This window comes from Hypomesus nipponensis, chromosome 15 (assembly GCF_054491055.1).
Source record: "Hypomesus nipponensis isolate SF chromosome 15, ASM5449105v1, whole genome shotgun sequence".
NCBI lineage: Eukaryota > Metazoa > Chordata > Actinopteri > Osmeriformes > Osmeridae > Hypomesus > Hypomesus nipponensis.
In genome coordinates, this window is record NC_140375.1 from 7,757,268 (window position 1) to 7,780,109 (window position 22,842).

General features: G+C 46.2%; 1 protein-coding gene across 2 annotated transcripts in view; it reads right to left on the reverse strand.

The window, feature by feature from the left end:
* arhgap35a (Rho GTPase activating protein 35a) overlaps nucleotides 1-19,178 on the reverse strand; it is a 32,517-nt gene extending 13,339 nt beyond the window's left edge. Inside the window, exon 1 of one of the 2 annotated variants that reach the window (XM_084674922.1) lies at nucleotides 18,531-19,178. The gene's annotated coding sequence lies outside the window, so the exon portion shown is untranslated. Of the gene's footprint in view, nucleotides 1-13,502; nucleotides 13,524-18,530 lie in introns of those variants that run through there. The other variant, XM_084674924.1, reaches the window with a different exon arrangement.
* Nucleotides 19,179-22,842: the final 3,664 nt, after the last annotated feature.

The following is a 22,842-nucleotide window of genomic DNA, read 5'->3' on the forward strand; positions in this document are numbered from 1 at the left end:
ACACACACACACACACACATGCACGCACAAAGTCTATGAGAGGAGATCCTCAGATTTGAGGCTGTGAAGAAGACCAGACAGTAAACTGTCCAGCCAGACTCCAGCCATACGCTGACTAGCAGAGGAACAGCTGCTGGTCAGAGCATGGCCAAGTGTGCCTCCAGCGCCAAGCACAGACGTGTGTGTGTGTGTGTGTGTGTGTGTGTGTGCATCTCCACAATACTTTGAAATCTGGGATATTTCAGGAACAACCTCCAAATAAGAATTCCAAAATAAATAGTTCAAATGCAATGACTTCCTGTTTCCTCTCCTGCCCCCTTGACCGTCCAATCAGAGGGGAGGTAAACAACCAGATGAAGCAACATTCAGTCCCATCGTGGGTCGAGGATGCCACCAGTTGGAACATTGGAATGTACGGAGCGTAGGCTTGAGGATAGAAGAGTGACTCTCCAGTGTTCCATACACATGACCCGCCAGGTCATTCCTCATCGTAAGGATCATCTCTGTCTCCCTGCACCTGTCCCTCACACTCTGTCATCCTTTCCCATGTCCCTTTCTCCATCCCTCACTCTCCCCTCATCTTGCTCCTTATCTCTCCCCCTCTCTGTCTGCATCGTCTCCCTCTTCACTCCCTCAGGAGACCTGGTGTCCATTAGTGCGGGCCCATAGGCCTGACAGGAGGCCTCACACGGACCCCACTTCCTGCTCTGACTCTCCAACGGAGAGGGAGGTGGGGGGAATGGACGGGGGGAAGGATTGAGAGCAGGGGGATGGATAGAAGGAGACATGGACAAGGGATGGAGGGAGGGAGGGGTAGGGTGGGAGAGAGGGGGGTGTGAGGAGGAGGCAGGGATGATAGATTTTGTGTGTGTGTCTACGATGACAGTTCTCCTCTCCCGGAGGTGAACGTTCTCCTCTGGAGAACTCAACAGAATGACACTGACAGTCATCTGTGAACACACACACACACACACACATGTACACACACATGCTGTTTGCCTGTTTCCATTATGAAGCCATCTATCATTTACCAGCAGGATGTGCGTGTTTTTCATTCCTCCGCTTCACTTATCTGTCCACTCAACCACTAAAACACACACACACACACACACACACACACACACACACACAGCAAACAAACCCTCAGTGGTGTATCTCAGAACACTTAACTCTCCTGTTGGGCCAAATAATACACATTCCCTCTCTCTTCATCTGTCTCCTTCCCTCCCTCCCTCCCTCCCTCCCTCATACACAAACACACACCAGCTCTCCACTCCCCAGTGGTGGACTGTACGGAGCTCCAAACAGAGCTGTAATCTGGGTGGATGGTCAGTTTTCCAGGGGGATTATGAACTCTCTCCCTCTCTCTGGATTAGCGTCTCTGCATCTCTCATCTCCTGGAGCTTCAGTGTGATCTCATACAACCCTGACTTAATCCCAGACTAGCACATCTACCCAATCCCATCAGTACTGCTTCGTCACAGCACTCACAGGCATGCAACACACACACATGGATAAACATATACACACAGGAAAACACACACATGCAATAACAGTCCAAAATATGACTAGTGAGCTATGCCATGTCACACATGATGACACCCCGGTGTGAGGTCACTTCCTCTTCCCCTCTTGGCATGCCTAGTATGAGATAGAGGGGTCGTTTCCAGACTGGAGGAGTGAGGGAGGGATGATGGGAGGGGAACAGATGGAGAAGAGGGGAGGGACCTAAAACATAGTAGAAAGGACAGACAAGACAGGAAAAAGAAAAATCGATTGAAATAAAGAACGGTGAGAAGGGTTACAGAAAATGGGTGGAAGAGAAGACGCATGGAGGGTATGGAGATGGACAGATCAGGATGGGGTTAACCCTACATCTGGGACACACACACACATACACAAGACTACTGATAACATTGCCAAAAGGAAAATGAAGGTTGACAGTCATTATTCCTACAATGAGCAAACAAACTTGCACTTTCACACACACACACACACACACACAAAAGCCCTCAGTGGTATATCTCAGAACACTTAACTCTCCTGTTGGGCTAAGTAATACAGTGTGCTAAGAAATACAGGGGCTCAGTGAGGAGCCCCATCCCACCACCACTTCCAAAATCTCTGGTTTTGCTCATTAGAACATTTCCCATGTAGCGTTAGGCTGTGTGTCCAGTCCAACCATGACAGATTCAACATGAATGCTTCTTTATTATGGGTTTGTGTCAGAATATGTGTTTTTTTCTGTATAATTCACTCTCACTCTATCTATATCTTTCTCTCACACACTCACACACAAACATGGGAATAGGAGTGTCTCCAGCTGTAGAAACTCCCTCCTGACTTGCCAGGCTAACAGTCTGATAATTAGTTTGGCAGAACAGGTGTGTGTGTCTCTAATGTGTGTATGCTTGTGAGAAAAAACCCACTATGAAATGAAAATAAAGCCCTTTTTACTAAAACACAGACAGAAATCTGTCAGTGTTCTGCAGCAGGACACAGTGGAACCTAATTATAAAGCCTCTCCCATCTGAGGGAAGGGACTGGAACTCAGAACTGTACCGGAGAAACTCAGTGATCTGAGAGAACAGGACAGGGGAGGTGACGCCAACGAGAGTACTCTGTACCCGTAGCTAGGCGACAGATGGCCTTCACACATGCGGTTGTACACGCATACGCACACAAAGGGTAGAAGCAGAAACACACACACTTATGGCACTCCATATGCTACAGCGAAGATACCAAACATTCACACCTCTCTCTTTCTCCCACACACACACACACACACACACACACATTAGGTAGGCTCCGTCTTAAAAAGAAGCCTTTAGATAAACGGTTCCCTCTCCTAGACCCAGACAAATGTTCATGCATGACTGCAGTCTCCAAGCAATTAAAACTCAATTTGACAGGAATGAAAGGATCAGAGAGAGAGGGAGGGAGGGAAGGAGAGGGAGGAAGAGGGATACAGAGGGAGATATAGGAGGAGAGACAGAGAAAGCAACATGTGGTGCAATCAGCCAGGACACCTAGTGTCTGACATGTCAACACAAGCCATCAAAGACACAGAGACAGGCAGGAGAGCTGAAGAAAGAAGGGAAGGCCAGAGAAATCTACATGGGGGAGGAGGGGTGAGAGGAAGGGGAGAGAGTGAAGGTTAACACCAGGGTTCTGGTAAGTGCTCAGTACGTGTGGTTGGCTAATGGATTGCAGGGCTCCTCTCAAGTCCTCATCTGTTCTGCCGACAAGCTGCTACACACAAACAGACACGCACGTACACACACACACACACACACCCATATGTACACACACAGACCTTCTGTAGTGTAACAGTTAGCAGGGTGGAGGGATCCCACAGAGAATCACACCTCAAGTCATTCTGCACTGCCATCACATTCATCATGTTTAACAATGTAGACAGAGAGAGAGTGAGAGAGAGGGTGAGGAGAGAAAGAGGAGGGTGGTAGAAAGATTGAGAGAGGGTGCGGAGCAAGAGAGAAAGAGAAAAAGAGAGCTAGAGAGGAGGGAGAGGGGGGGGGAGGGAGAGAGGGGGAGGGAGAGAGGGAGAGAGGGGGAGGGAGAGAGGGAGGGAGGGAGAGAGGACAAGAGAAAAAGATGTGTGAAGCACCTGAACCTGCCACCGTGTCAATTTACTTGTTGCCACAGTAACCAAGTCTTGGCTCCAAGGCAGATGGATGTTAAGCTTTTTACTCCATCCTCTCGGTCTTCCTCCCTTTTTGCTTTCTTCGCTCTCTCTCCCTCCCTCCCATTCTTTGTCTCTCCATTCCCCAGAGTAGACTATCTCACTCACTCCGACAGCATTACTCATTCTTTTTCCTCCCTTCATCCCTCCTTCTTTCTCGATCCCCATTCACCCCTCTGCTGTTCCTAATGTGTGATTCATAATGGAGGAACAGAAAAACAAAACAAATGAGATCCCTGCTTTAATAACTCTTAAACAGGACTACCTCATCTTCCCCTGCATCCCTCCCTTCTCCCTCCATCACGCTCCTCCTCCTTCCCTCCTCCCTTCACTCCCTCGCTCTCTACCTCTCTTCCGTTCGGTTGAGACAAACAGGTGTTGCCTGACTCAACCCTGGACTGAGGCTGTACTGAGAATCAAAATGTTCAGAGTGTGTGTGTGTGTGTGTGTGTCTCCAGAGTGAGAAGAGCACAGCAGAGACAGGGGGAGCTGACAGGCCCTGGAGCAGCTAGTCCAGAGGTTGGAGGGTTATGCTTGGTCATCCATTTCAGATGAGCCTCCCAACACACGCACACACACACACACACACACACACACACACGAGACACAGTTACACACAGACAATAGGCACACACACTTGCCTGCCTCTGTTTGCCATTGTCCATGTGTCTATCTCAGTATTGATGAGATACACCCCACACACACGTTCCCATATTCATTGTGTGTGTATCGATAAACTGAGATCCTTTCTGTGGAGGTAAAGAAGGATTGGCCTCCTACTCCCTCTTTATTTTTCCTCTGTCTCTCTCTCTCTCTTTCTCTTCTCTCTATCCATCCCTCCACCGGTCTCATTTTCCCTTTGTCTGTGTCTCTTTCTCTCTTCCTCTGTTCACCAAGTCTCCATGGCAATACGAGGGCAGGGTGGATGTTGAGAAAGAGAAAAAGAGATCTCGCCATCACCCCTCTGCCCCACCTCGCCATATCTCCATTCTTTCGTTCCCCTCCCCTCCATCCCTCCGTTGGTTGGTGTGTTTGCTGAGCTCTGAGGTCACGTTTTTCTTCAGTCTGATTCCCATTTAGATACGTGAAGAAGTGGAGAGGGGGAGGAATGAACCAGGGGAGGGACAGAGAGAGGAGTGGAGGGACAGAGGGGAGGACACAGAGAGAAATTGAAATAGAGAGAGGGAGATGGAAGGAAAGTGTGCGCTACAGACACGTTCCATCCCATCTCTGCCTTGCCTGTTTCCCCCCCTCTCTCTCTCTCTCTCGCACTCGCACTCGCACTCTCTCACTCTCTCACTCTCTCACTCTCTCACTCTCTCACTCTCTCACTCTCTCACTCTCTCTCACTCTCTCTCACTCTCTCTCACTCTCTCTCACTCTCTCTCACTCTCTCTCACTCTCTCTCACTCTCACTGTGTCAGCAGGTGGTGTCACACAGGTGGTAGAGTACGGCTGTCCCAGGAGAACACACCATCTGTCTACCTAGCCCAGGTAACATGACCTGTTGTAGTAGATCTAATTCTACTACTACACACACACGTGCACATACATCTTAGACAGTACACACACGCACACACACGCACACACACATATATATATACATCCATTAATTCATTCAGTCATTCATACACACACATACACACACACACACACAACACAGCCATGGTGTTAGAATGCTGAGATCAACAGTCTGGTGCTCATGGCCTGGTTTAGGAGACACAGGAGAGGGACAAAAGGTAAGAGCCTCTCTTCTCCTCGTGTATGTGTGTGTGTGTGTGTGTGTGTGTGTGTGTGTGTATGTGTGTGTGTGTGTTATGGTGTGTGTGTTATGGTGTGTTTGCCATGACAGCACTTTCTCAGATCCCTTGGCCAGGTATGTGTGAGGAAGGGTAGAGGTGTGGGAGGTCGTTTACAGTCTGGTGGTCTACACAAACTGTTGTGTTTTGCTATTCAATTGAGGACCTGCAATTGACTCTCATTCAAAATTGTGCTGTCCCTAACCCCAAACCTCTTCTTGTACAACTAATACTAACACTAATTCTAACCCCAAGCCCCCTCAAGCCCTTTAGAAATAGCACTTGAAGTTGTGGGACGCAGAAAATGTCCCTGCAAGGTACATTGTTCTTTGTTTACTACAAGGGTACTTAAACAAGGCCACATGCACAGAAATGAATGCAGCTATGTGATCAGACAAGTGTGTCCTAAAGCTAGCATACTAAAGTTGTGTGACTTGGCAGAGTGTGACTATACTGACACACATTTTGCAGCTGTAGACACTCTCACAGTGTGCTGTATCTTGTGCGCACACACACACACACACACACACACACACACACACGCACACACACACGCGTGCAGGAGAGACAGAATAAAGGGCTGTGGACCTGGCTCCTGTGACAACACACCCATTCATCACCCAGCACGAACACGGAGACAGCCTGAGACACTCCCCCTCACACAGAGAAGATCCAGAAGCAAACACACACACATGCAGAGGAACACCCATACACGCACAGAGGAACACCCATACACGCACATGAATACACACACTGTACAGCCTGTGTGTACAATTGTGCATTACCAGATTGCAAAGGGATGCGTGTGTGTGTGTGTGTGCGCATGTACATATATTATTCATTTGCAAGCAGGCACATGAACAGAGTGTCTCTGGTGAAGAAGATAAGGCGTTCCTGTCTCTCAGTCTTCTGCATGTATGTGTGTCTGTGTCCTCTCTCCCTCTCTCTGTCTCTCTCTCTCTCTCTCTCTCTCTCTTCCATTTAGCTGACTGTTTGTAGGAAAGACCGAGAAATGAAAGTTGGGAGAAGGAAGAGAGGCAGAAGAGGAAAGGATGGGAGGGTGAAAAGACAGGGAGGAGACAGGAACAGGAAGGAATGAGACAGACAGGCACAGACAGACAGACAGGCAAGGTAGAGTAAGCAGACAGACATACAGACAGGCAAGGTAGAGTAAGCAGACAGACAGACAGACAGACATACATACAGACAGACAGGCAGGGTAGAGTAAGCAGACAGACAGACATACAAACAGACAGGCAGGGTAGAGTAAGCAGACAGACAGACAGACAGGCAAGGTAGAGTAAGCAGACAGACAGACAGGCAGGGTAGAGTAAGCAAACAGACAGACAGACAGACAGACAGGCAGGGTAGAGTAAGCAGACAGACAGACATACAGACAGACAGGCAGGGTAGAGTAAGCAGACAGACAGGCAGGGTAGAGTAAGCAAACAGACAGATAGACAGACAGGCATGCAGACAGACAGGGTTAGGGAAACAGACATAGACAGTGGATTAGTGTTAGGCAGTATCAGTGATAAAGACTTAGTGTAATGTAGAGAGGGTAAACATTACTTGTGTGTGTGAATGCAAGGAAAGGTCAGGTTAACAGTGTCCTTGAAAGGTTAGGGTGTGGAGTTTAGGGGTATTTAGGTGTGTGTGTGATGTATGTTGGAGTATGGTGGTTGTCAGGACAGTGTGTGTGTGTTAGGGCTGGCCGTAATTTTTTAAAATATATTTTGATATAGATATTGTCAAAAAATGTATGATATTCAATATATATCTCAATATGTTTGCATTTGCATTTAAATAATAATAAAAATTATTTTATCTTTTGCCTCCATTAGAAAACAACAAAACAATTTAGATGGAACAACTATTGTTACAAAGTACAAAATGTGTAGTGCAAATTTAAGCAGTTGCCATAACATGGTACTTGCAACTTGACAAAATGGACCTCACATGGAACCATTCATGCAGAGGTCCTTATGTGACAGGACAAAAAGACAGCAAAAGAGAGTGCCTGTGCAATTTTAAGTTTTAGCACAAATGGTGTGTGTGTGTGTATCTGTGTATGTGAATACAGAAGAGCCAGGTGGCGATCTTAAAACACAGGCAACACCAGCAAAGGACCAGCAAATAAATAAATACAAAATATATTTAACAAATATATTTTTATATTCGATATTCACAATATTTTAACATTTTACATTATCGTAAAAATGTTTGCGATATTTGATATCTCGCCCAGCCCTTGTGTGTGTATGTATGTTTAGACCCTTCTCAGCTCAATCTTCCAGGAAGTCCTGAAAAAAACACATTTGCCAAGAAATCCCCCAATGTTTGCATTCAAGCGCTAAAGTGCAGTAGATTGTATGTGTGTGAGTGTAGCGTGTTGAAAGAGTTAAGAGCTATGGGGTGTTATCTGCTGTTGTAGGAAATGCATCGGTCCTACACACACACAGCAGGTGCTGTGTCTGTGGTAGATATGGCATCTGCCCACCTCAGCATTTTTACATAAACCTTCCCTCTACACAGGAATAGAGGTCACTCCTCTCTTCTCCTTTCCTCTCCTTCCTCCATTCAGCAGAGAGACAAAGGCCCTAGCAGCATCAGAGCCAGTCGAATCAGCCCAGAGCACAATACACCAGCCCTCTGGATCCCCCAGTGTTACCTGATACTGTACAACATTGGCACTGAGGGGTGTGTGTGTGTGTGTGTGTGTGAGTATATCACTGTACAAGTCTTCATAGCTGATCTAACCCAACCCCAGACCCTACAACAGCATACCCAGGACTGGGAAGGTTTTCACTGGACACGGGTCAGGTGACACAAACACACAAAAACAGACAGAGACATGCATATCCATACACAGCCATACACAGACACCCATGTACATACACAGTCATACACACAGCTCCGGGGGGGGGGGGGGGGGGGGGGGCGGATCGAGGACAGGAAGTGTGTCAGCGACAGGGGAAACACTTCCATGGTGGAGGATGGGTGGAGGAGAGGAGAATGGAGGGAGGGGGCAGGGTGCCTAACAGCCCAGGGCAGGGTAGGACCTGCTATTCACCACACACAAAGGGTTAACTTCATAACACACCAGAGACATCCAGCATCTCCCCCTCCTCCCCTACCTCTCAAGAAGAGGAGAGGAGAGAGGATACAGAATGACAGGATAGACGAGGAGCAATGAATAGAGAAGAGGGGAGGAGAGGAGACGGTCAGATGATGAGATTTGTGTCTTCTAACGTGGTTAGTTCTGCTCAGTCTGTGGTCTGTAGATTAAGACTAATTAAGCATCTTAGTGTGGATTAAACACGCCGCACACAGAAAGAATAATCTTATCCATCAACCTGCTCTGAAGATTTATTCTCTCTGCCTTCCTTCCAGCAGCACTCTAACACACACACACTTTGTCTGTGTGGTACAATAGAGCGATTAACTGGAGCTGCTGGAAGTGTGTGTGTGCGTGTGTGTCTGAGCGTGTTTGTCTCTCTGCGTGCGTGAGTAGGGAGACATTTAGACAGCAGGTGTTCTTATAAGATGCATGTTTTGGTGCAGCGTGTTTGCGATTCCTGGCCACATTCCCTGCCTCAGGCAAAAACACACACACACACACACACTTCCCCCACCACACACACACACACACATTAAATATCAGAACAGGTCTTTCCTGTTCAAGGTAACACAAAGAAACATATTGCAAAAGACAGCACATACTACAAGTAGGCGGAGAGAGGGGGAGAGAAAGACACAGAGAGAGAGAGAGAAGCAAGATGACGAGAGGAGGGGGGACGATAAGGGCTGACTGAACTACCTAGGCTGAGAAGAAAAGAAGAGAGAGAGAGACCAATAGAGAGATAGAGGTAGAGAAACAGAGTGAGGTAGAGATAAAGAGATGAAGTGAGCTGACTTAGGCTGAGAGACAGAAAGGGAAAGAGAGAAGAGGGAGAGAGAGAGATCTCTATCTGAAAGGATTTGTCCTCTCTAGAACAGTATTTCACTAAAGCCATCCTGCTGAAGCCCGTCAGCTAAGATCTGACAACAGATTAGACGACAAAACCTCATCCCTCACTTCCCCTTGGCTAATCACAGCCTGGCGGTGTGTATGTGTGGGTAAGGTGTGTGTGTGTGTGTGTGTGTGTGGGGGGGGGGGGGGTGGCTCACACACTCACACTGCCATCTGACTCCAACTAAACCACAGGACCTTTGCATGACCTTCAGAACCAGGACATACAATTCTGACACTGTTTACCTGGTCACCATGTCCTCAGCAATATAGCCTACTACATGCCCTCTCCCCTACACACACACATCCATGTCAGTGTTTCCCACACAGACTAATTTGTGGCAGTGCGCCACAGAATCAACACTGGCCACCACATATTGCGTTTTGTAAAAAAAATGTTTTAACACTATTTAGGTTAAAACATGCAGCGTATTAGTTCAGCTGCATTTCCTTTCCCTGCTCTCCCTCCGTCTCTCTGTCACTCAGGCGTCTTTATCACATACAGACACACAGTCACAACGTCAGCACATGTTAGCAGCCATGCATACATACGCCGTTCTAGTAAGACAGACAGCTATATCAGCAAGCCTTCAGCATTAGTGCCGTAGCTAAAGGCATAGGAAAGTTGAGGGTACTTTTCACTAGGTACCTACGAACATTTGTAAATCTTTTGGTGAGCTGTCTCAGGAGCCCTAGCTACTTACCTGGCGTCATGGAGCCGACCAGTTAAATAGTTATAGCACTAGCGTTGCTACCTGCATATGCAGAAATTATTGGTTTGTTGTTGTTGATTTTGTGAAGGTGTGAATCATTTTGGATTAATATTTAATATAACAAAGTTCTGTGCAACAAATGATTAACAAAGGAATTATTTTGACCCCCTCCCCCCGCCACAAATGGCTTTCTAATCTGTGGAAACACTGCATATACACAATTGTGCATCCACACTCAGTCGCAGGCACACATACATGCGCTTCTAAATGGCTTAGAGATATCAACACACACACACACTGCAGTCAAAACCACAGAGATCCTGTGTCTCTTTAGCGCTGACATGTGAAAAAATAAACAAACTCGGTACAACAGTGAACAATTCCATCCCTCCGCCTTCCTCCTTTTCTTCCTGCCCCCATAAACCCTCCGACCCCCACCCCATTTGACTCCCTACGGAACTGCATCCAACCCCCAAGGACCCATGACATCGCCCGTCCGTGTCTCCTGTGAACTCTAACCCAGAGAGAGACAGAGAGAGAGCGACAGAGACAGAGAGATAGAGAGACAGAGAGAGAGACTCAACGTTTTATATCAGTGTGCTAAGCCCAGGTTCCAGGAAACCAGTCTATGGCAACATGGACTTTATCCCTCTCTCTTTCTTACCATTTCTTTATTTCTTTCTGTCTGTTTTCTGCCTTTATCACTCCCTCCCTCCATCCATCCTTTCCCGAAACACAGAGTGTAAGAACAACAGGCCAGCTCATTTCAACCTGAAAGGCAGCATTCCAACCAACTTCAACCATGTTCTGCTCTGCTCAAATGCCTGTGACTAATCCAAGCCATAGCATGTGTTTGCGTGTGTGTGTGTGTGCGTGTGTGTGTGCATGTTCACATGTGTTGTAGCATGACGAGAAGCCTCTCTGATGGATCTCTCTTTGTGAAAACAAGCAGAAGGAATGTTGACATTCCTCAGCCATGTTTTTCTGCCTTGGCAGCCAACACGGCCGACATCAACGGTCAACAACGAATCAGCATAAGCCGTCACACAGGTTGCTAAGATGCTTTCTAGGTTACTGATACATGCAATCCAGTAATACCTACTGCCTGTCAAAGCCATATCACATAAAACAAGGGCTTGAAAACCGACACAAAATGTAGGATAGTCAGGGACAGCACACTGTACAGGAAGTCACCTTTGACCTGTGACATCACAGCTGGCAACCTCTGGGACCCTGCTGCATCCTGGGATAGCAAAGAAGTACCTAGAATACACTGCTGCCGTGCAGATTCGGACCAATCTGCTGACAGCTTCCCTTGACAACGTGATTGTCTAAAGTACATCCCATAACAGTCACATCCACAGGACTGCACTAAGTACGAAAGGTTCACAGGTCGATCTGAGAGACAAAGTGAAGATGACACAGACAGAGAGAGAGAGAGAGAGACAGAGACAGACAGAGACAGACAGAGACAGAGAGAGAGAGAGAGAGAGAGAGAGAGAGAGAGAGAGAGAGAGACAGAGACAGACAGACAGACAGACAGAGAGTCGTGTAGCGTAGCAGTACTTGAGTCCTGTCCTCATCCGTCTTCCCGGCGGCATCTGCGCAGTTTTATGGCAGTATTCCCAGGCTGCAGCGTTGCCTGGCGATAGCCTGGCTGTCATTAGCTAAGTGGTGCTGGATGACTGGGGGTCGAGCAATCGATAACAGAGGAGAGGAGACGACTGAGCCACATGAGAGACTAGAGACTTGTTCTGGTGGCCAGTGACAGCTACGGCCATGAAGGTCCAAATTGTCATCAACACAGGATATGATGTCACACAGAACAGGTATGACAGTGGAATTCATGAGAGGTTAGAAAGAGGGTGTGTCTTGTGTGTGTGTGTGTGTGTGTGTGTGTGTGTATAAGAGAGAGAGAGGGAAACTGGATGTGTCCAGTGCCCAGTCAGTCTGTGGGGATACAGAATAACTAGGTAATTATTTGCGAATTCTGAAGTGCCTCAGGCATGCTCCGAGTTAGGAAAGAATAATTATAAAAGTATTTCCACAATGTCCTCTGAGACTGTGCTGGCATCTGGAAAAGGTGTGTGGACATGCGTGCGTAAGAACAGAACTTTTCACAACTTGTCATCTGCCTGTGGACCTCTTGCCATCCTCCCTCCCCTCCCTCCCTCCAGTGCTTAACAAGTTGTAATTAAACCTGACAACAATAATTATAGTATGGTGGAAATGCAGTCCAACTCTTCCCCCCTCCCCACCCCCCACCCTTCTCCCACAGGTGCAGACAGAGGCAGGTGTCATGACCTCATCAGCTTGCACTCAGACAGCCAGTAGTGAAGTCTCATTCTAAACAGAGCCCAGAGATAAACACGACCCGGTCCCAGAGGAGTCTATGAGGACGCTACCAGACACAAGCCGCTGAACCAGATCTGACGAGCAGGTACAGACAACTTTGTTAGCATACATTAAAACACTGGAAGCTCTCACTGAACACTGTATATACTGGTGTAACTAGGGCAGCCTACCAGGCTCCTCCCCCTCCACTCCCCACCCTTGATCTGATAGGCCGGGACAGATGTAAACAAGCCTAACAAGGATGGGTTCTGTCCGGGCATGCTCCGTGGCCTGCTTATCTCTCCTAGGACACGTGGTAGAGCTGCTGCTGTCTGGAATGCAGCCCATGCCAAGACAACCAGCAACAACACACGTGCACACACACATAAATCCCTAATCAAAGTCCTTTTGACACATGCATGGGAGTGCACACACTCTCTCTTTCACTCACATAGATGCAGCAAACACCACCTCGGAGAGCCAGACAGACATAGAAACAGGACGGTTTATTCAAAACAGGCTCTTCCCCTTCCACCCCCTGCCGCACCCCAGCTCTCTCCCTTCTCATCCCCGCTCCACTCCTCCTTCCTCTTTCCCTCTACTCACTCTCTCTCTCTCTCTCTCTCTCTCTCTCAACGTGTGTCCAGGTGGACATTCTGAAATAGGAAAAGCCTTGAGGATGTTTCAGTAGCTAGAGACACTATTTTAGTCTGTGTGTTAGCGTGTGTCTGTGTGTGCTGTGTGTCTCATGTCTTGCAACTTTTTAATCTCCAGTCTCCTGTCTTTCCGGCTCGAGTGTGAGAACCCTTAGGTAAAAGTGCTGAGTCACCCCCCCCCAGTCAGTCACAGCTCCTCAACAACATCACCCTTTCACCTCTCCCTCTCCCTCTCTCGAGCAGGCCAACATTCAGAATGTCAGCTCTTGTCAATCATCAACTCACCCTTGCAAAGCTCTCACATTATCCTCAATGAGCGCATCCACTGGATGACCGCTCTAAATATTCTGCCCAGTGAATCCACAAGGTCTAATTTGATTGGCCGTTACTCGTGACCTCATAGGAATATGATAAGTCACTGATTCTCACTGTGGCCAACAGCCAGGTAGTTGGCGACTGTTGGCCAATAGCCAGGTATCGGGGTTACTGTTGGCCAATAGCCGTGTAGCTGGGTTACAGTTCTTTTTTACCAATAGAAAATAACTGATATCCGTCATTGATTGGCTCCATCCCTGGGGGTTGGTAGAGCAAAATAGGCCTGCCAGGTTCACTAGCAGAAAGGAGGCTGTGTCTCTTTCACACAGAATATATCTTTCCTTCTCCAGTTACTGTCATTATTCTCTCCCTCTACCTATTATCTATCACTCTACCAAGCCCCCACTCTCCCTCACTTTTTGTCTTTCATTCCTCTTTCCATTCATCTATTATCCTACCTCCTTCTCATTCTCTCTCCTCTCTCCATCTTGAGTGAGTGTAGCTCTCCAGGAGGTCAGGGGTTAGGATTGCAGGGTGGCCAACATCCTGGAATTTTATCTCCATGGCCACCATTCATCCAATCAGCAAGACCCTCTTTTGTCCCCAGGGGGTATGGCGGGAAATTCAAAATGCCCTCAGACCCCCCCATTCTTATCTTCGATGGATCCATCTATGAGCAATACATTAGTTTGTATTCTAGAACATACCATGTTGGACATCCAGGGAGATCTGGATTGACAGTTAAGCACATCCAAATATAAAGGATTTCCCATTTCTGGTATATCACGAGTGTGTCTGTACTACTAAGAGTTGTGAATGACAAGGAATCACTGAAGCAGCTAGAAGGCTGCTCTTGCATCAGTTCTTATTGAACTTAGAGGCCTTTGTTAACAAGACATATCGTCATCCACAACATCTGGGATGATAGAGGGAGGGAGGATGACGATGGAGAGAGAGGGAGAGAAAACACCCCGGTTCAACTTCTAATGGAAATACAGATACAGTATTCCCAGAATGCACTTTTCCCTGCTTAATAATCGCGTAGAGGGACAACAGGAGCATTGAGAGGAGAGAGTTGCTGTCATCTGGCTCACTGTCCATCCAGAGGGGGAGGGACAAAGAGAAAGACAGAGTAGAAGGAGAGAGAGATAGAAAGAGTGAGGAAGAGAGAGCAAGACAGTCTGAATTTCAGAAAAGGATACTGGTGAAGATGAGGAATACTAAGTTATAGTATCCATTTGTCATAGTAATAAGATAGCAATAATTTATGTAATAATCAAGTTCCCATGCTTCTTACTGAGATATAACGCCCTGTATGTGACATAATGCAATACCAGGGTCCTGGTGTGTGGGGCCTTCGGTCCTTGTGGACTCACAGTGTTCCCTTTTCCCAGGGGACAAGTAGAGGTAATCTGGTAAACAGCCCAGTCTGCTGGCCTGGTAGCCTGGTGCTCTAGCAAATGCCACATGTATTAGTGGGTGCAGAGTCTTCCTAGAGAGCTGTGTCTGGGCTGCAAAGGCCTCAATCTGACGGACAGCCAAGGTGCAGGCTGCTAATGCACCACCCGTGAGCAGAAACACAGCCTGGATGTGTCCGCATCCCTCTTCCCAGCGCCAGGGTGTTTTGCCAAGTGTGTCAAGACTGCATATATATATGTGTGTATGTGTGTGTGTGTGTGTGTGTGTGTGTGTGTGTGTGTGAGTGAGTGAGTGAGTGAGTGAGTGAGTGAGTGAGAGAGAGAGAGACCTGTTTGCAGTGTGTGCTATTTCCCTATAATAAAGTTGTCTGTTCTCTCCTATGACCAGGCCCAAACGGAATACGCGGGTGCAGAACTCTGACGAAAAACCCGCAGATTTTCAAGTAGAACGCATTGGTCTGAGGCAAAATGTAAATACACTTTTCAACTCATATTACGTCTCTATTATTAAAACGTTAGCCAAAAATGCTAAGAATTGAAAAGGAAACATTTATCGACCCAAATTACAGCAAGAGACAGGGCCAGGGAGTTTTCAGACGATCTTTATGAGGATGGATACTTTTTTGCAAAGTCTGTCAACATTCAACGACCATATTTGCCGTCAAACTGTTGTGGAACATCTGCGGTCGCTCCGACATTAGAACAGGAAGGCTAGCAGAATTCCGCAGATTTTCAGTCTGAATAACCGCAGAAAATGTAAAAAAAACTCTGTATTATGTTTGGGCCTGCCTATGACCCTGACTGACATGAAGCCAAATGTAGAGTGATCAATATAGTGCACCGCACACACCATAAACTTCCTATGTCATGTCTGACTTTTAAAAAAGAGGAAGAGAGAATCACAACAACTTCCCTTACATCCCGTCCGACCCATCAATTCTGACACCTTCCCCATCGAGAATACTCCTTGTCTTTCATCTCCCCATCTCCTCCTTTTGGGGGGAGGGAGCCAGACGTATTGACCAATGACCATACATCTTTTGAAGAAAGAATGTATAACCCACCCCTTTGTGTAGAAGGTTTACTCTGTACAGTGGTCTGTTTGTTGCGTTTCAAGTCTGTGTGGGGTGACCAGCAGTCTTCTGGACGTATCCAGGACTCCCTTGGAGAACAGACATGGGAGTTCTCTGGATGAGCACAGGTCCAGCACATTCCAACATGTGGAGGTCATAGAGGGGTTAGGACCAGTCAACCTCACAGCCCAAGTTAAGACGGTCATATTAGTGATCTCTACAGGAACTAATATGAGGTCCACATTAACCATCAACATCCTGTCCTTTACCTTCAGAGAGGCAGGAGTGTCCCTGGGTCTGAGGATGTTTGCACAGGCTGGATGGGACAGGCTGGATGGGGGTGTTTTGTGCAAACTAAATAAATTGAATTAAGCTGCCATCTTGACTATTCAAACTACACAGCACCGTCAGAATTTTCCTTCACACCTAAGACGTCTGGTCTGGAGAAAACTAACTAGTTCATCCCAATCCCCAGACGCCCCAGGCATAGAACAGACCAGATACTTTTTGCATTCCTGAAACTAGCCCATCACAGAATAGGTTTAATCAGACTCCGGCTTATCAGAGAGAGCCTGGGAGGCTGGATAACCCTTCACTGGCCAGACTAACTATCTCTCTACAGGACTAGAGAGGAGCTTCAGAAATGATCGTTTTCCGGGCAAGGGGGGTATTCCAAGGACTGAAGACAGATCTCAGATTGAAACTAGTCTGCTTAGTCTTAATTATTTTTTTGATAGTTATTCTTTGATTACTCACTCATAGACTTATGTGGATGGCTATAATCCTCTAGTTTTATGACAAGAACCACGGCTGAGTGGCCTTGTTGAGAAATTCCTCTTGTGATCAAATAGACTATTTATCTACCACAGTGAATTGTTCAAAGGTCAAACTAGCCTCTTGGCGCAGAGAAAGATACCAAAAGAGAGAGAGAGAGAAAGAGAGATAGTTAGGACTGAATTCCTAGTTTGATAAACTTTTGACTGAGTGACCTTAGCCGTGGAACGTGGACTCGTCTCAAGTCAATTAACCGTGGTCACCACATTCCCCCAAGCCACAGCGCTGAAACGAGTGAAATCCCCTTAAAAACAAACACGGCTGAAAAAATACCACACTAAACTAGGTCTGACGGGATATAACACCTGACTGATGCAACGATTCTTAAAACCTGAAAATATATTTTCAATCTTAGCCTAGCCTACTCTTGCACAAGTCAACCGACAGAAAGAGAAGACGGACGGGGACAATTATTGACAGGGCAGCGGAGCACAGGAACGCCAACAACCCATGGCCGTTTGTCAACAAGTCACAACACATTTATGTCGTTGGAACTCATGCGATCAGTTCTCTATGGGCGAAATGAAGCCTATGAAAAATGTGAACTAGGAGGGGCCTTTATGCGGACTCCGCAATCTCACTCAGCAAAATCCATTCACCGACGGGGCCAGGCACCACATACAACCCGACATTCGAATGGGGAAGAGTCTGTCGGTCCACGTTACGTAATTGCGTGATTTGATCCGATAAATCAATCTTGATGATGCTACAACTTGCAACTTTAGGCTATAGTAATTCCAAAGCACGGAAAATGAATTTACTACACACATTACTCTGACGCTAACAAGTTTTATTTTCTATTCGCTTTCGCCTGTTTGTACAGTAGGCTAGCCTAGGCTGAAAGTGCTTCAAACCTGAAGCAAGTCATGGGAGTGAATGTTGGGTGTATGAGATACAGAACATAGTGACAACGTACTGGAAACTATCCACTGACATAACGTTGCTGGTTACATATACGATCGCCCTTCCTAGTACGCAGTCAGAAGAAAGCCACTGCGCCCAGAGGCAGCCCCGCCATGGGCCGTGGCCTCCCCACACCCGCCCACCCGGTTCCTCCGGGGGGAGAATGACAGCAGCTGCCTTGTCTAATGCAACGCTACCCGGTGAGAGACGATTTGTAGCCTACTGATTTTCACAAAGAATCTTGGCCACTTGCTCTACCCCCAGCACACATTAACGCACGGCAAGTCGACACAGCGTTATCGCCCATGTCTACATGACTATATTAATGTAAAAGCTCCCGTGTTCATCATTCACGTGCTTGAAAATCATCAAGAAGATCATTGCCCACAGAAGTACACGCATGATCCCTACCTACACTTCCTGAGATTACCATCACACGTCTATTCCCTTTATTTAATGTAAAATATTTAGAGATGTCCTCTCTGACATTAATAGGGAAAATCTCCAAAACAAGAACAGCTTGAGAAGGCCTGACAAGCCCAGTCCACACTAGATCGTTCGCAGACCCGTTTTTCTGCACATTTTTTTCTTGCCTCAAAAGAGATTTACTTTTTATGACCCCACCGCTCCAAGCCAGTTAGAATTTTTTTTTCTTTTTCTGGGCTATAACATTTTAATTTAAAACAAATGTCGGCTGTAGACATCGTTGTTTGTAAGTTTTTTTAGCGTTTAATTCAGTGTAAAATTCAGGGCAAATGACTGAAACATACCATAGCGTTCCTCTCTCCCGTTCACTGCTTTCTCTGTTATGGTCACAGTGTTTCGCCGACCAGATTGTCCAACCGGCGCAAGGATTTTATCAATAAAAAGGAAAAAAACGTGTAACAGTCACATACATGTCGATTCGCTTTAGGTCAATGCGTAGTACTTATTGTGTCCTTTAAAAGCAAGTCTTCATTTTCACTGGTGTGAAGTTTTCAGGACTGTAAGCATTCCAAGTTCCTGGTCTGACCTCGAGGAGACAAAAACAACCAAATTAGAACGACAAAGATTCTGTAGCCAAGACTACTAATTCAACCTCTCGTCCGCTAGATTTTCTTGAAAGGGAAGAGGGGGCGTTGGATAGGCTTGTTTCGCTGTGTCTTCCCTTGGTTCACCACGTTGTTTAGTCCAATTATTATTTCCTTTGTTGTGTCCAAAACACAGCGCTGCCCTGACTGGATTCCAGTATCAGTCCGACATCGCGAGCGAGTGCTCCGAATCTCAAAGCAACTAGTAAATTGTTTCGTTTGACAGTATCAATTTACAAGCTGCCCGAATATGTGACGGTGTATACTGTAAGTGTATTTTTTTTTTTCCCAGCTTCCCAATAATGGCGGACCTCTCCCGAATCTTGCCTCTCCTCCTATTCAGAGAGAATAGTGAGCGAAAGAGAGAGCGAGAGGGAGAGCGAGCTGAACGGCAGTATAGTCTCGCCCAGTGGCGCAGGAACACAATTACAACAAACACGCACACAATCACAATTAAGATTTAATTGCTTCTTGGCTACTTGTTCATTGTATCGCGTTTTGTTATTTTATAATACACTTTTGTTAAAGCGCCAAGACTCCATAACCAGTTGGAAACAGAATCCCTGTTTATTTTAGTATTCGAGTAGGCCTGCTATTATGATGTTCTTATATTTCATAGAGCAAAACAAACCGTTATCTATTTTAACAACAACTAATTTTCCTCTTGAAGTAGTTAAAATCATTGGCTGTTGATATGTGTTACATTTGACTAGGGAGTCAGATGGCTGAGCGGTGAGGGAGTTGGGCTAGTATCAGAAGGTTGGCGGATCGATTCTCCGCCGTGCCAAATGACGTTGTGTCCTTGGGCAAGGCACTTCACCCTACTTGCCTCGGGGAATGTCCCTGTACTTACTTTAAGTCGCTCTAGACAAGATTGTCTGCTAAATGTATATGTACTCACAAAAGACAGCATATGTATGCGTGTGTGCGTGTGCATGCGCGTGCGTGCGTGGTGAGGTCTGACATTCCGGCCTCCTATATCCACTATATATCTCATTCTACTTAGGGAAATCAGGAAGGAGAATGTAACGACTATCAATTCTCACAAAAAAATCAATGTTCTCAAAGGTTATTCCAGGCCCTAACTCCAGACAGGCACTCCAGCACCTGGCTGTTAAGCTGTTGCTCCACGTATTAATCAAGTTCAATCAGAAAGTACTGGTGTTGACAACCAGGCCTTTTAAGGGTGTCACGTACCATGAAAGTACATAGCCATCATTATAAAAACAATAAAAACTGTTGCCAGAAATGTTATAATTCTGACAGAGATATTTCCAATATGGAGACTGTGTGGGTCAACTAAAGTTACTATGGTCAGAGAACTGTCTAAATGGTACTGGATAGTCGTGTAACAACTCAAACAGATTTTAGTGGCTTAGGGACGTTGTCATGCATTGAATCTCTAGATTGCATATTATTTGTATTTGTTTTCTCTCTCACTCACTCACTCACTCAAACATTCTCTCTCTCTCTCTCTCTCTCTCTCTCTCTCTCTCTCTCTCTCTCTCTCACACACTCCTCCCTTGACCTTTTCTGTCTACATGCCACATCAATCCAGCTGTGACTAAATGTTCTTATGTTCAGTTTTGGCCACCATAAAATCTTTTCAAAAGGCCACACAAAACAACATGGCAGCTAGCGGCGCTGTATAACCTAATCTCCTCATTTGGAACGGACAACATTGTTCCATGAAGACATGCTTGAAAACTGTGAACATTACACATTCTAAATTCTGCTATACGCCACCACTCTAGCTCACCCCCCTATCTCTCTCTCTCTCTCTCTCTCTCTCTCTCTCTCTCTCTCTCTCTCTCTCTCTCTCTCTCTCTCTCTCTCTCTCTCTCTCTCTCTCTCTCTCTCTCTCTCTCTCTCTCTCTCTCTCTCTCTCTCTCTCTCTCTCTCTCTCTCTCTCTCTCTCTCTCTCTCTCTCTCTCTCTCTCTCTCTCTCTCTCTCTCTCTCTCTCTCTCTCTCTCTCTCTCTCTCTCTCTCTCTCTCTCTCTCTCTCTCTCTCTCTCTCTCTCTCTCTCTCTCTCTCTCTCTCTCTCTCTCTCTCTCTCTCTCTCTCTCTCTCTCTCTCTCTCTCTCTCTCTCTCTCTCTCTCTCTCTCTCTCTCTCTCTCTCTCAATCTATCTATGTCTCTCTGTCCTCAGCCAGAATGCAGCACCACTGGAACAGACAGTCTGGGTTCAAGGTACAGGGTGCCTTCGCTCTTCTCTCATGAGTCCACAGCAGGCTCCTGTCCAATCATATTAGTCTGTTGATTGTCAACAATATTTGCATGACCTCAGTCACACAGAACAAGATAAGCAAAGGTCAAAGTTCAAGTTTCAATTTGCCAGTTTCAGGTCCTTAGCAGGGCCTGTGGCATAGTGGGCGACCACAGGCTCCAGGTCCATTTGAAGGCCTTGTATTCTAGCTTGTCATGGTCTCCAGGCTCTGTACAGATATTCAGGCTAATCATCACACAGTTTGGTTTATGCATTGTTTGTTTAGTGAGGAAAGACTATAAACTCGGTTGAACTTATGGAAACAGTGCAGCAAAGCAAACTACATTACACAAGTAAAACAAGGGGGGGGAGAGAAAGAGAGAGAGCAAGGAGAGCTGTTTTCTGCTCGGTTTCCTCCTATTTTCTCTTGCTCTCTCTATTCCACCTCAACTCTGTCTGCAGCTGAAATATTTCTGGGTCCCAGGGGCGAGTACATTCCTCCCACTCACTGTTGTGCAATCCCTGACAATCACTGCCCCCCTACACCCCTATCTCCCCCTCTTTCTGCCTCCCACCGTTGTTCCTCCCCCTTCTGCCTCTCCCCTCCTTGCATCCCCCTGTACTCTTCATTCTCTACCCTACCCCTCCCCCCTCTCTGAACCCCCTTCCCCTATATCATCTTTTCCCCCTTCTCTACCCCCCTCCCCCAACCTAATTTCCCTCCCCTCCCCCTTTGTGCTTCCCCAAACAGTCGTCCAGCTTGGATCAGAGCAGAGAGAAGCTGTCTGGACAATGTTCTGAGTCAGATCTGCTCTACCCACCAGACCAGTAAACAAACACCAGGACCCTGATACTGCAGAAAACTGACTCATGTAATGTAACCCCCAAAAGGCTGACCTTCCATTTTGTCACTGCTTGATGTGGCTTTGGAGGGTGAAATGTACACGTGAAAAAAGGCACTGTCCAACTTACTCAGAGATATAATGTGTGTTGTAGGACAGTGGGGTTTTGTTTCTGCTGATCATGGTTGTTTTATATAAGTTTTCCTGGCACTCAAATTGAGTTCTGAAGATAGAACAGAGAGGCTGTAGGAATAAATACCATACAGACTTTAAGAAGGATAGAGCATACAGTAATCTACTGTTACCAGCAGACAAATATGAGTATGGATGGATTTTTTTTAAAGAATAAAAATTAATGGGTGGGATATAATCGATGTATACAACTTTCTTTTTTATGTTTCTAACTTTTAACCTATATAATTGAAATGACATTTTTAGGCTTGAGAAAGGCGTTAATGTGATCGACCACAAAAGTACCAATTCTGGTTCTTGTAGTGAAATACAAGGAATGGTAATGTTTTGAAAGAAGATTCAAACTAAAAGTCCCACAATCCCTTGCGTCCTATCTTGGAGACAGTGCCCTTGGTTGAGCAAATTCGCCTTTGAAATAAAAGCATAATTTGAAATGTGCCAGAAGTTTTAAATTCTATGCAATTCTAATTGAACGATTTCTTGATATTATATTAAGAGCGCATACTACTACAGTTTTATTTTTCTATTCAAAAATAGTCTCGCAGGTAATTAGTGATACAAACAAGCTGTAAAATAGCCACCTGAGCATGTCCAAACTGTGGGAGATTGCACTAAACCCCGGCAAAGATAAAATTGAATATTGTGAATATGTTATTGTAAATGTGTCCTTTATTTTCCCACTATATTGGGAATAGAAAGTTTATTTCTCACGTTAGAATAAAACAAGTAGTTTGTTTCTGTCGTGACTTTTATTTTGAAAACGTGAATAA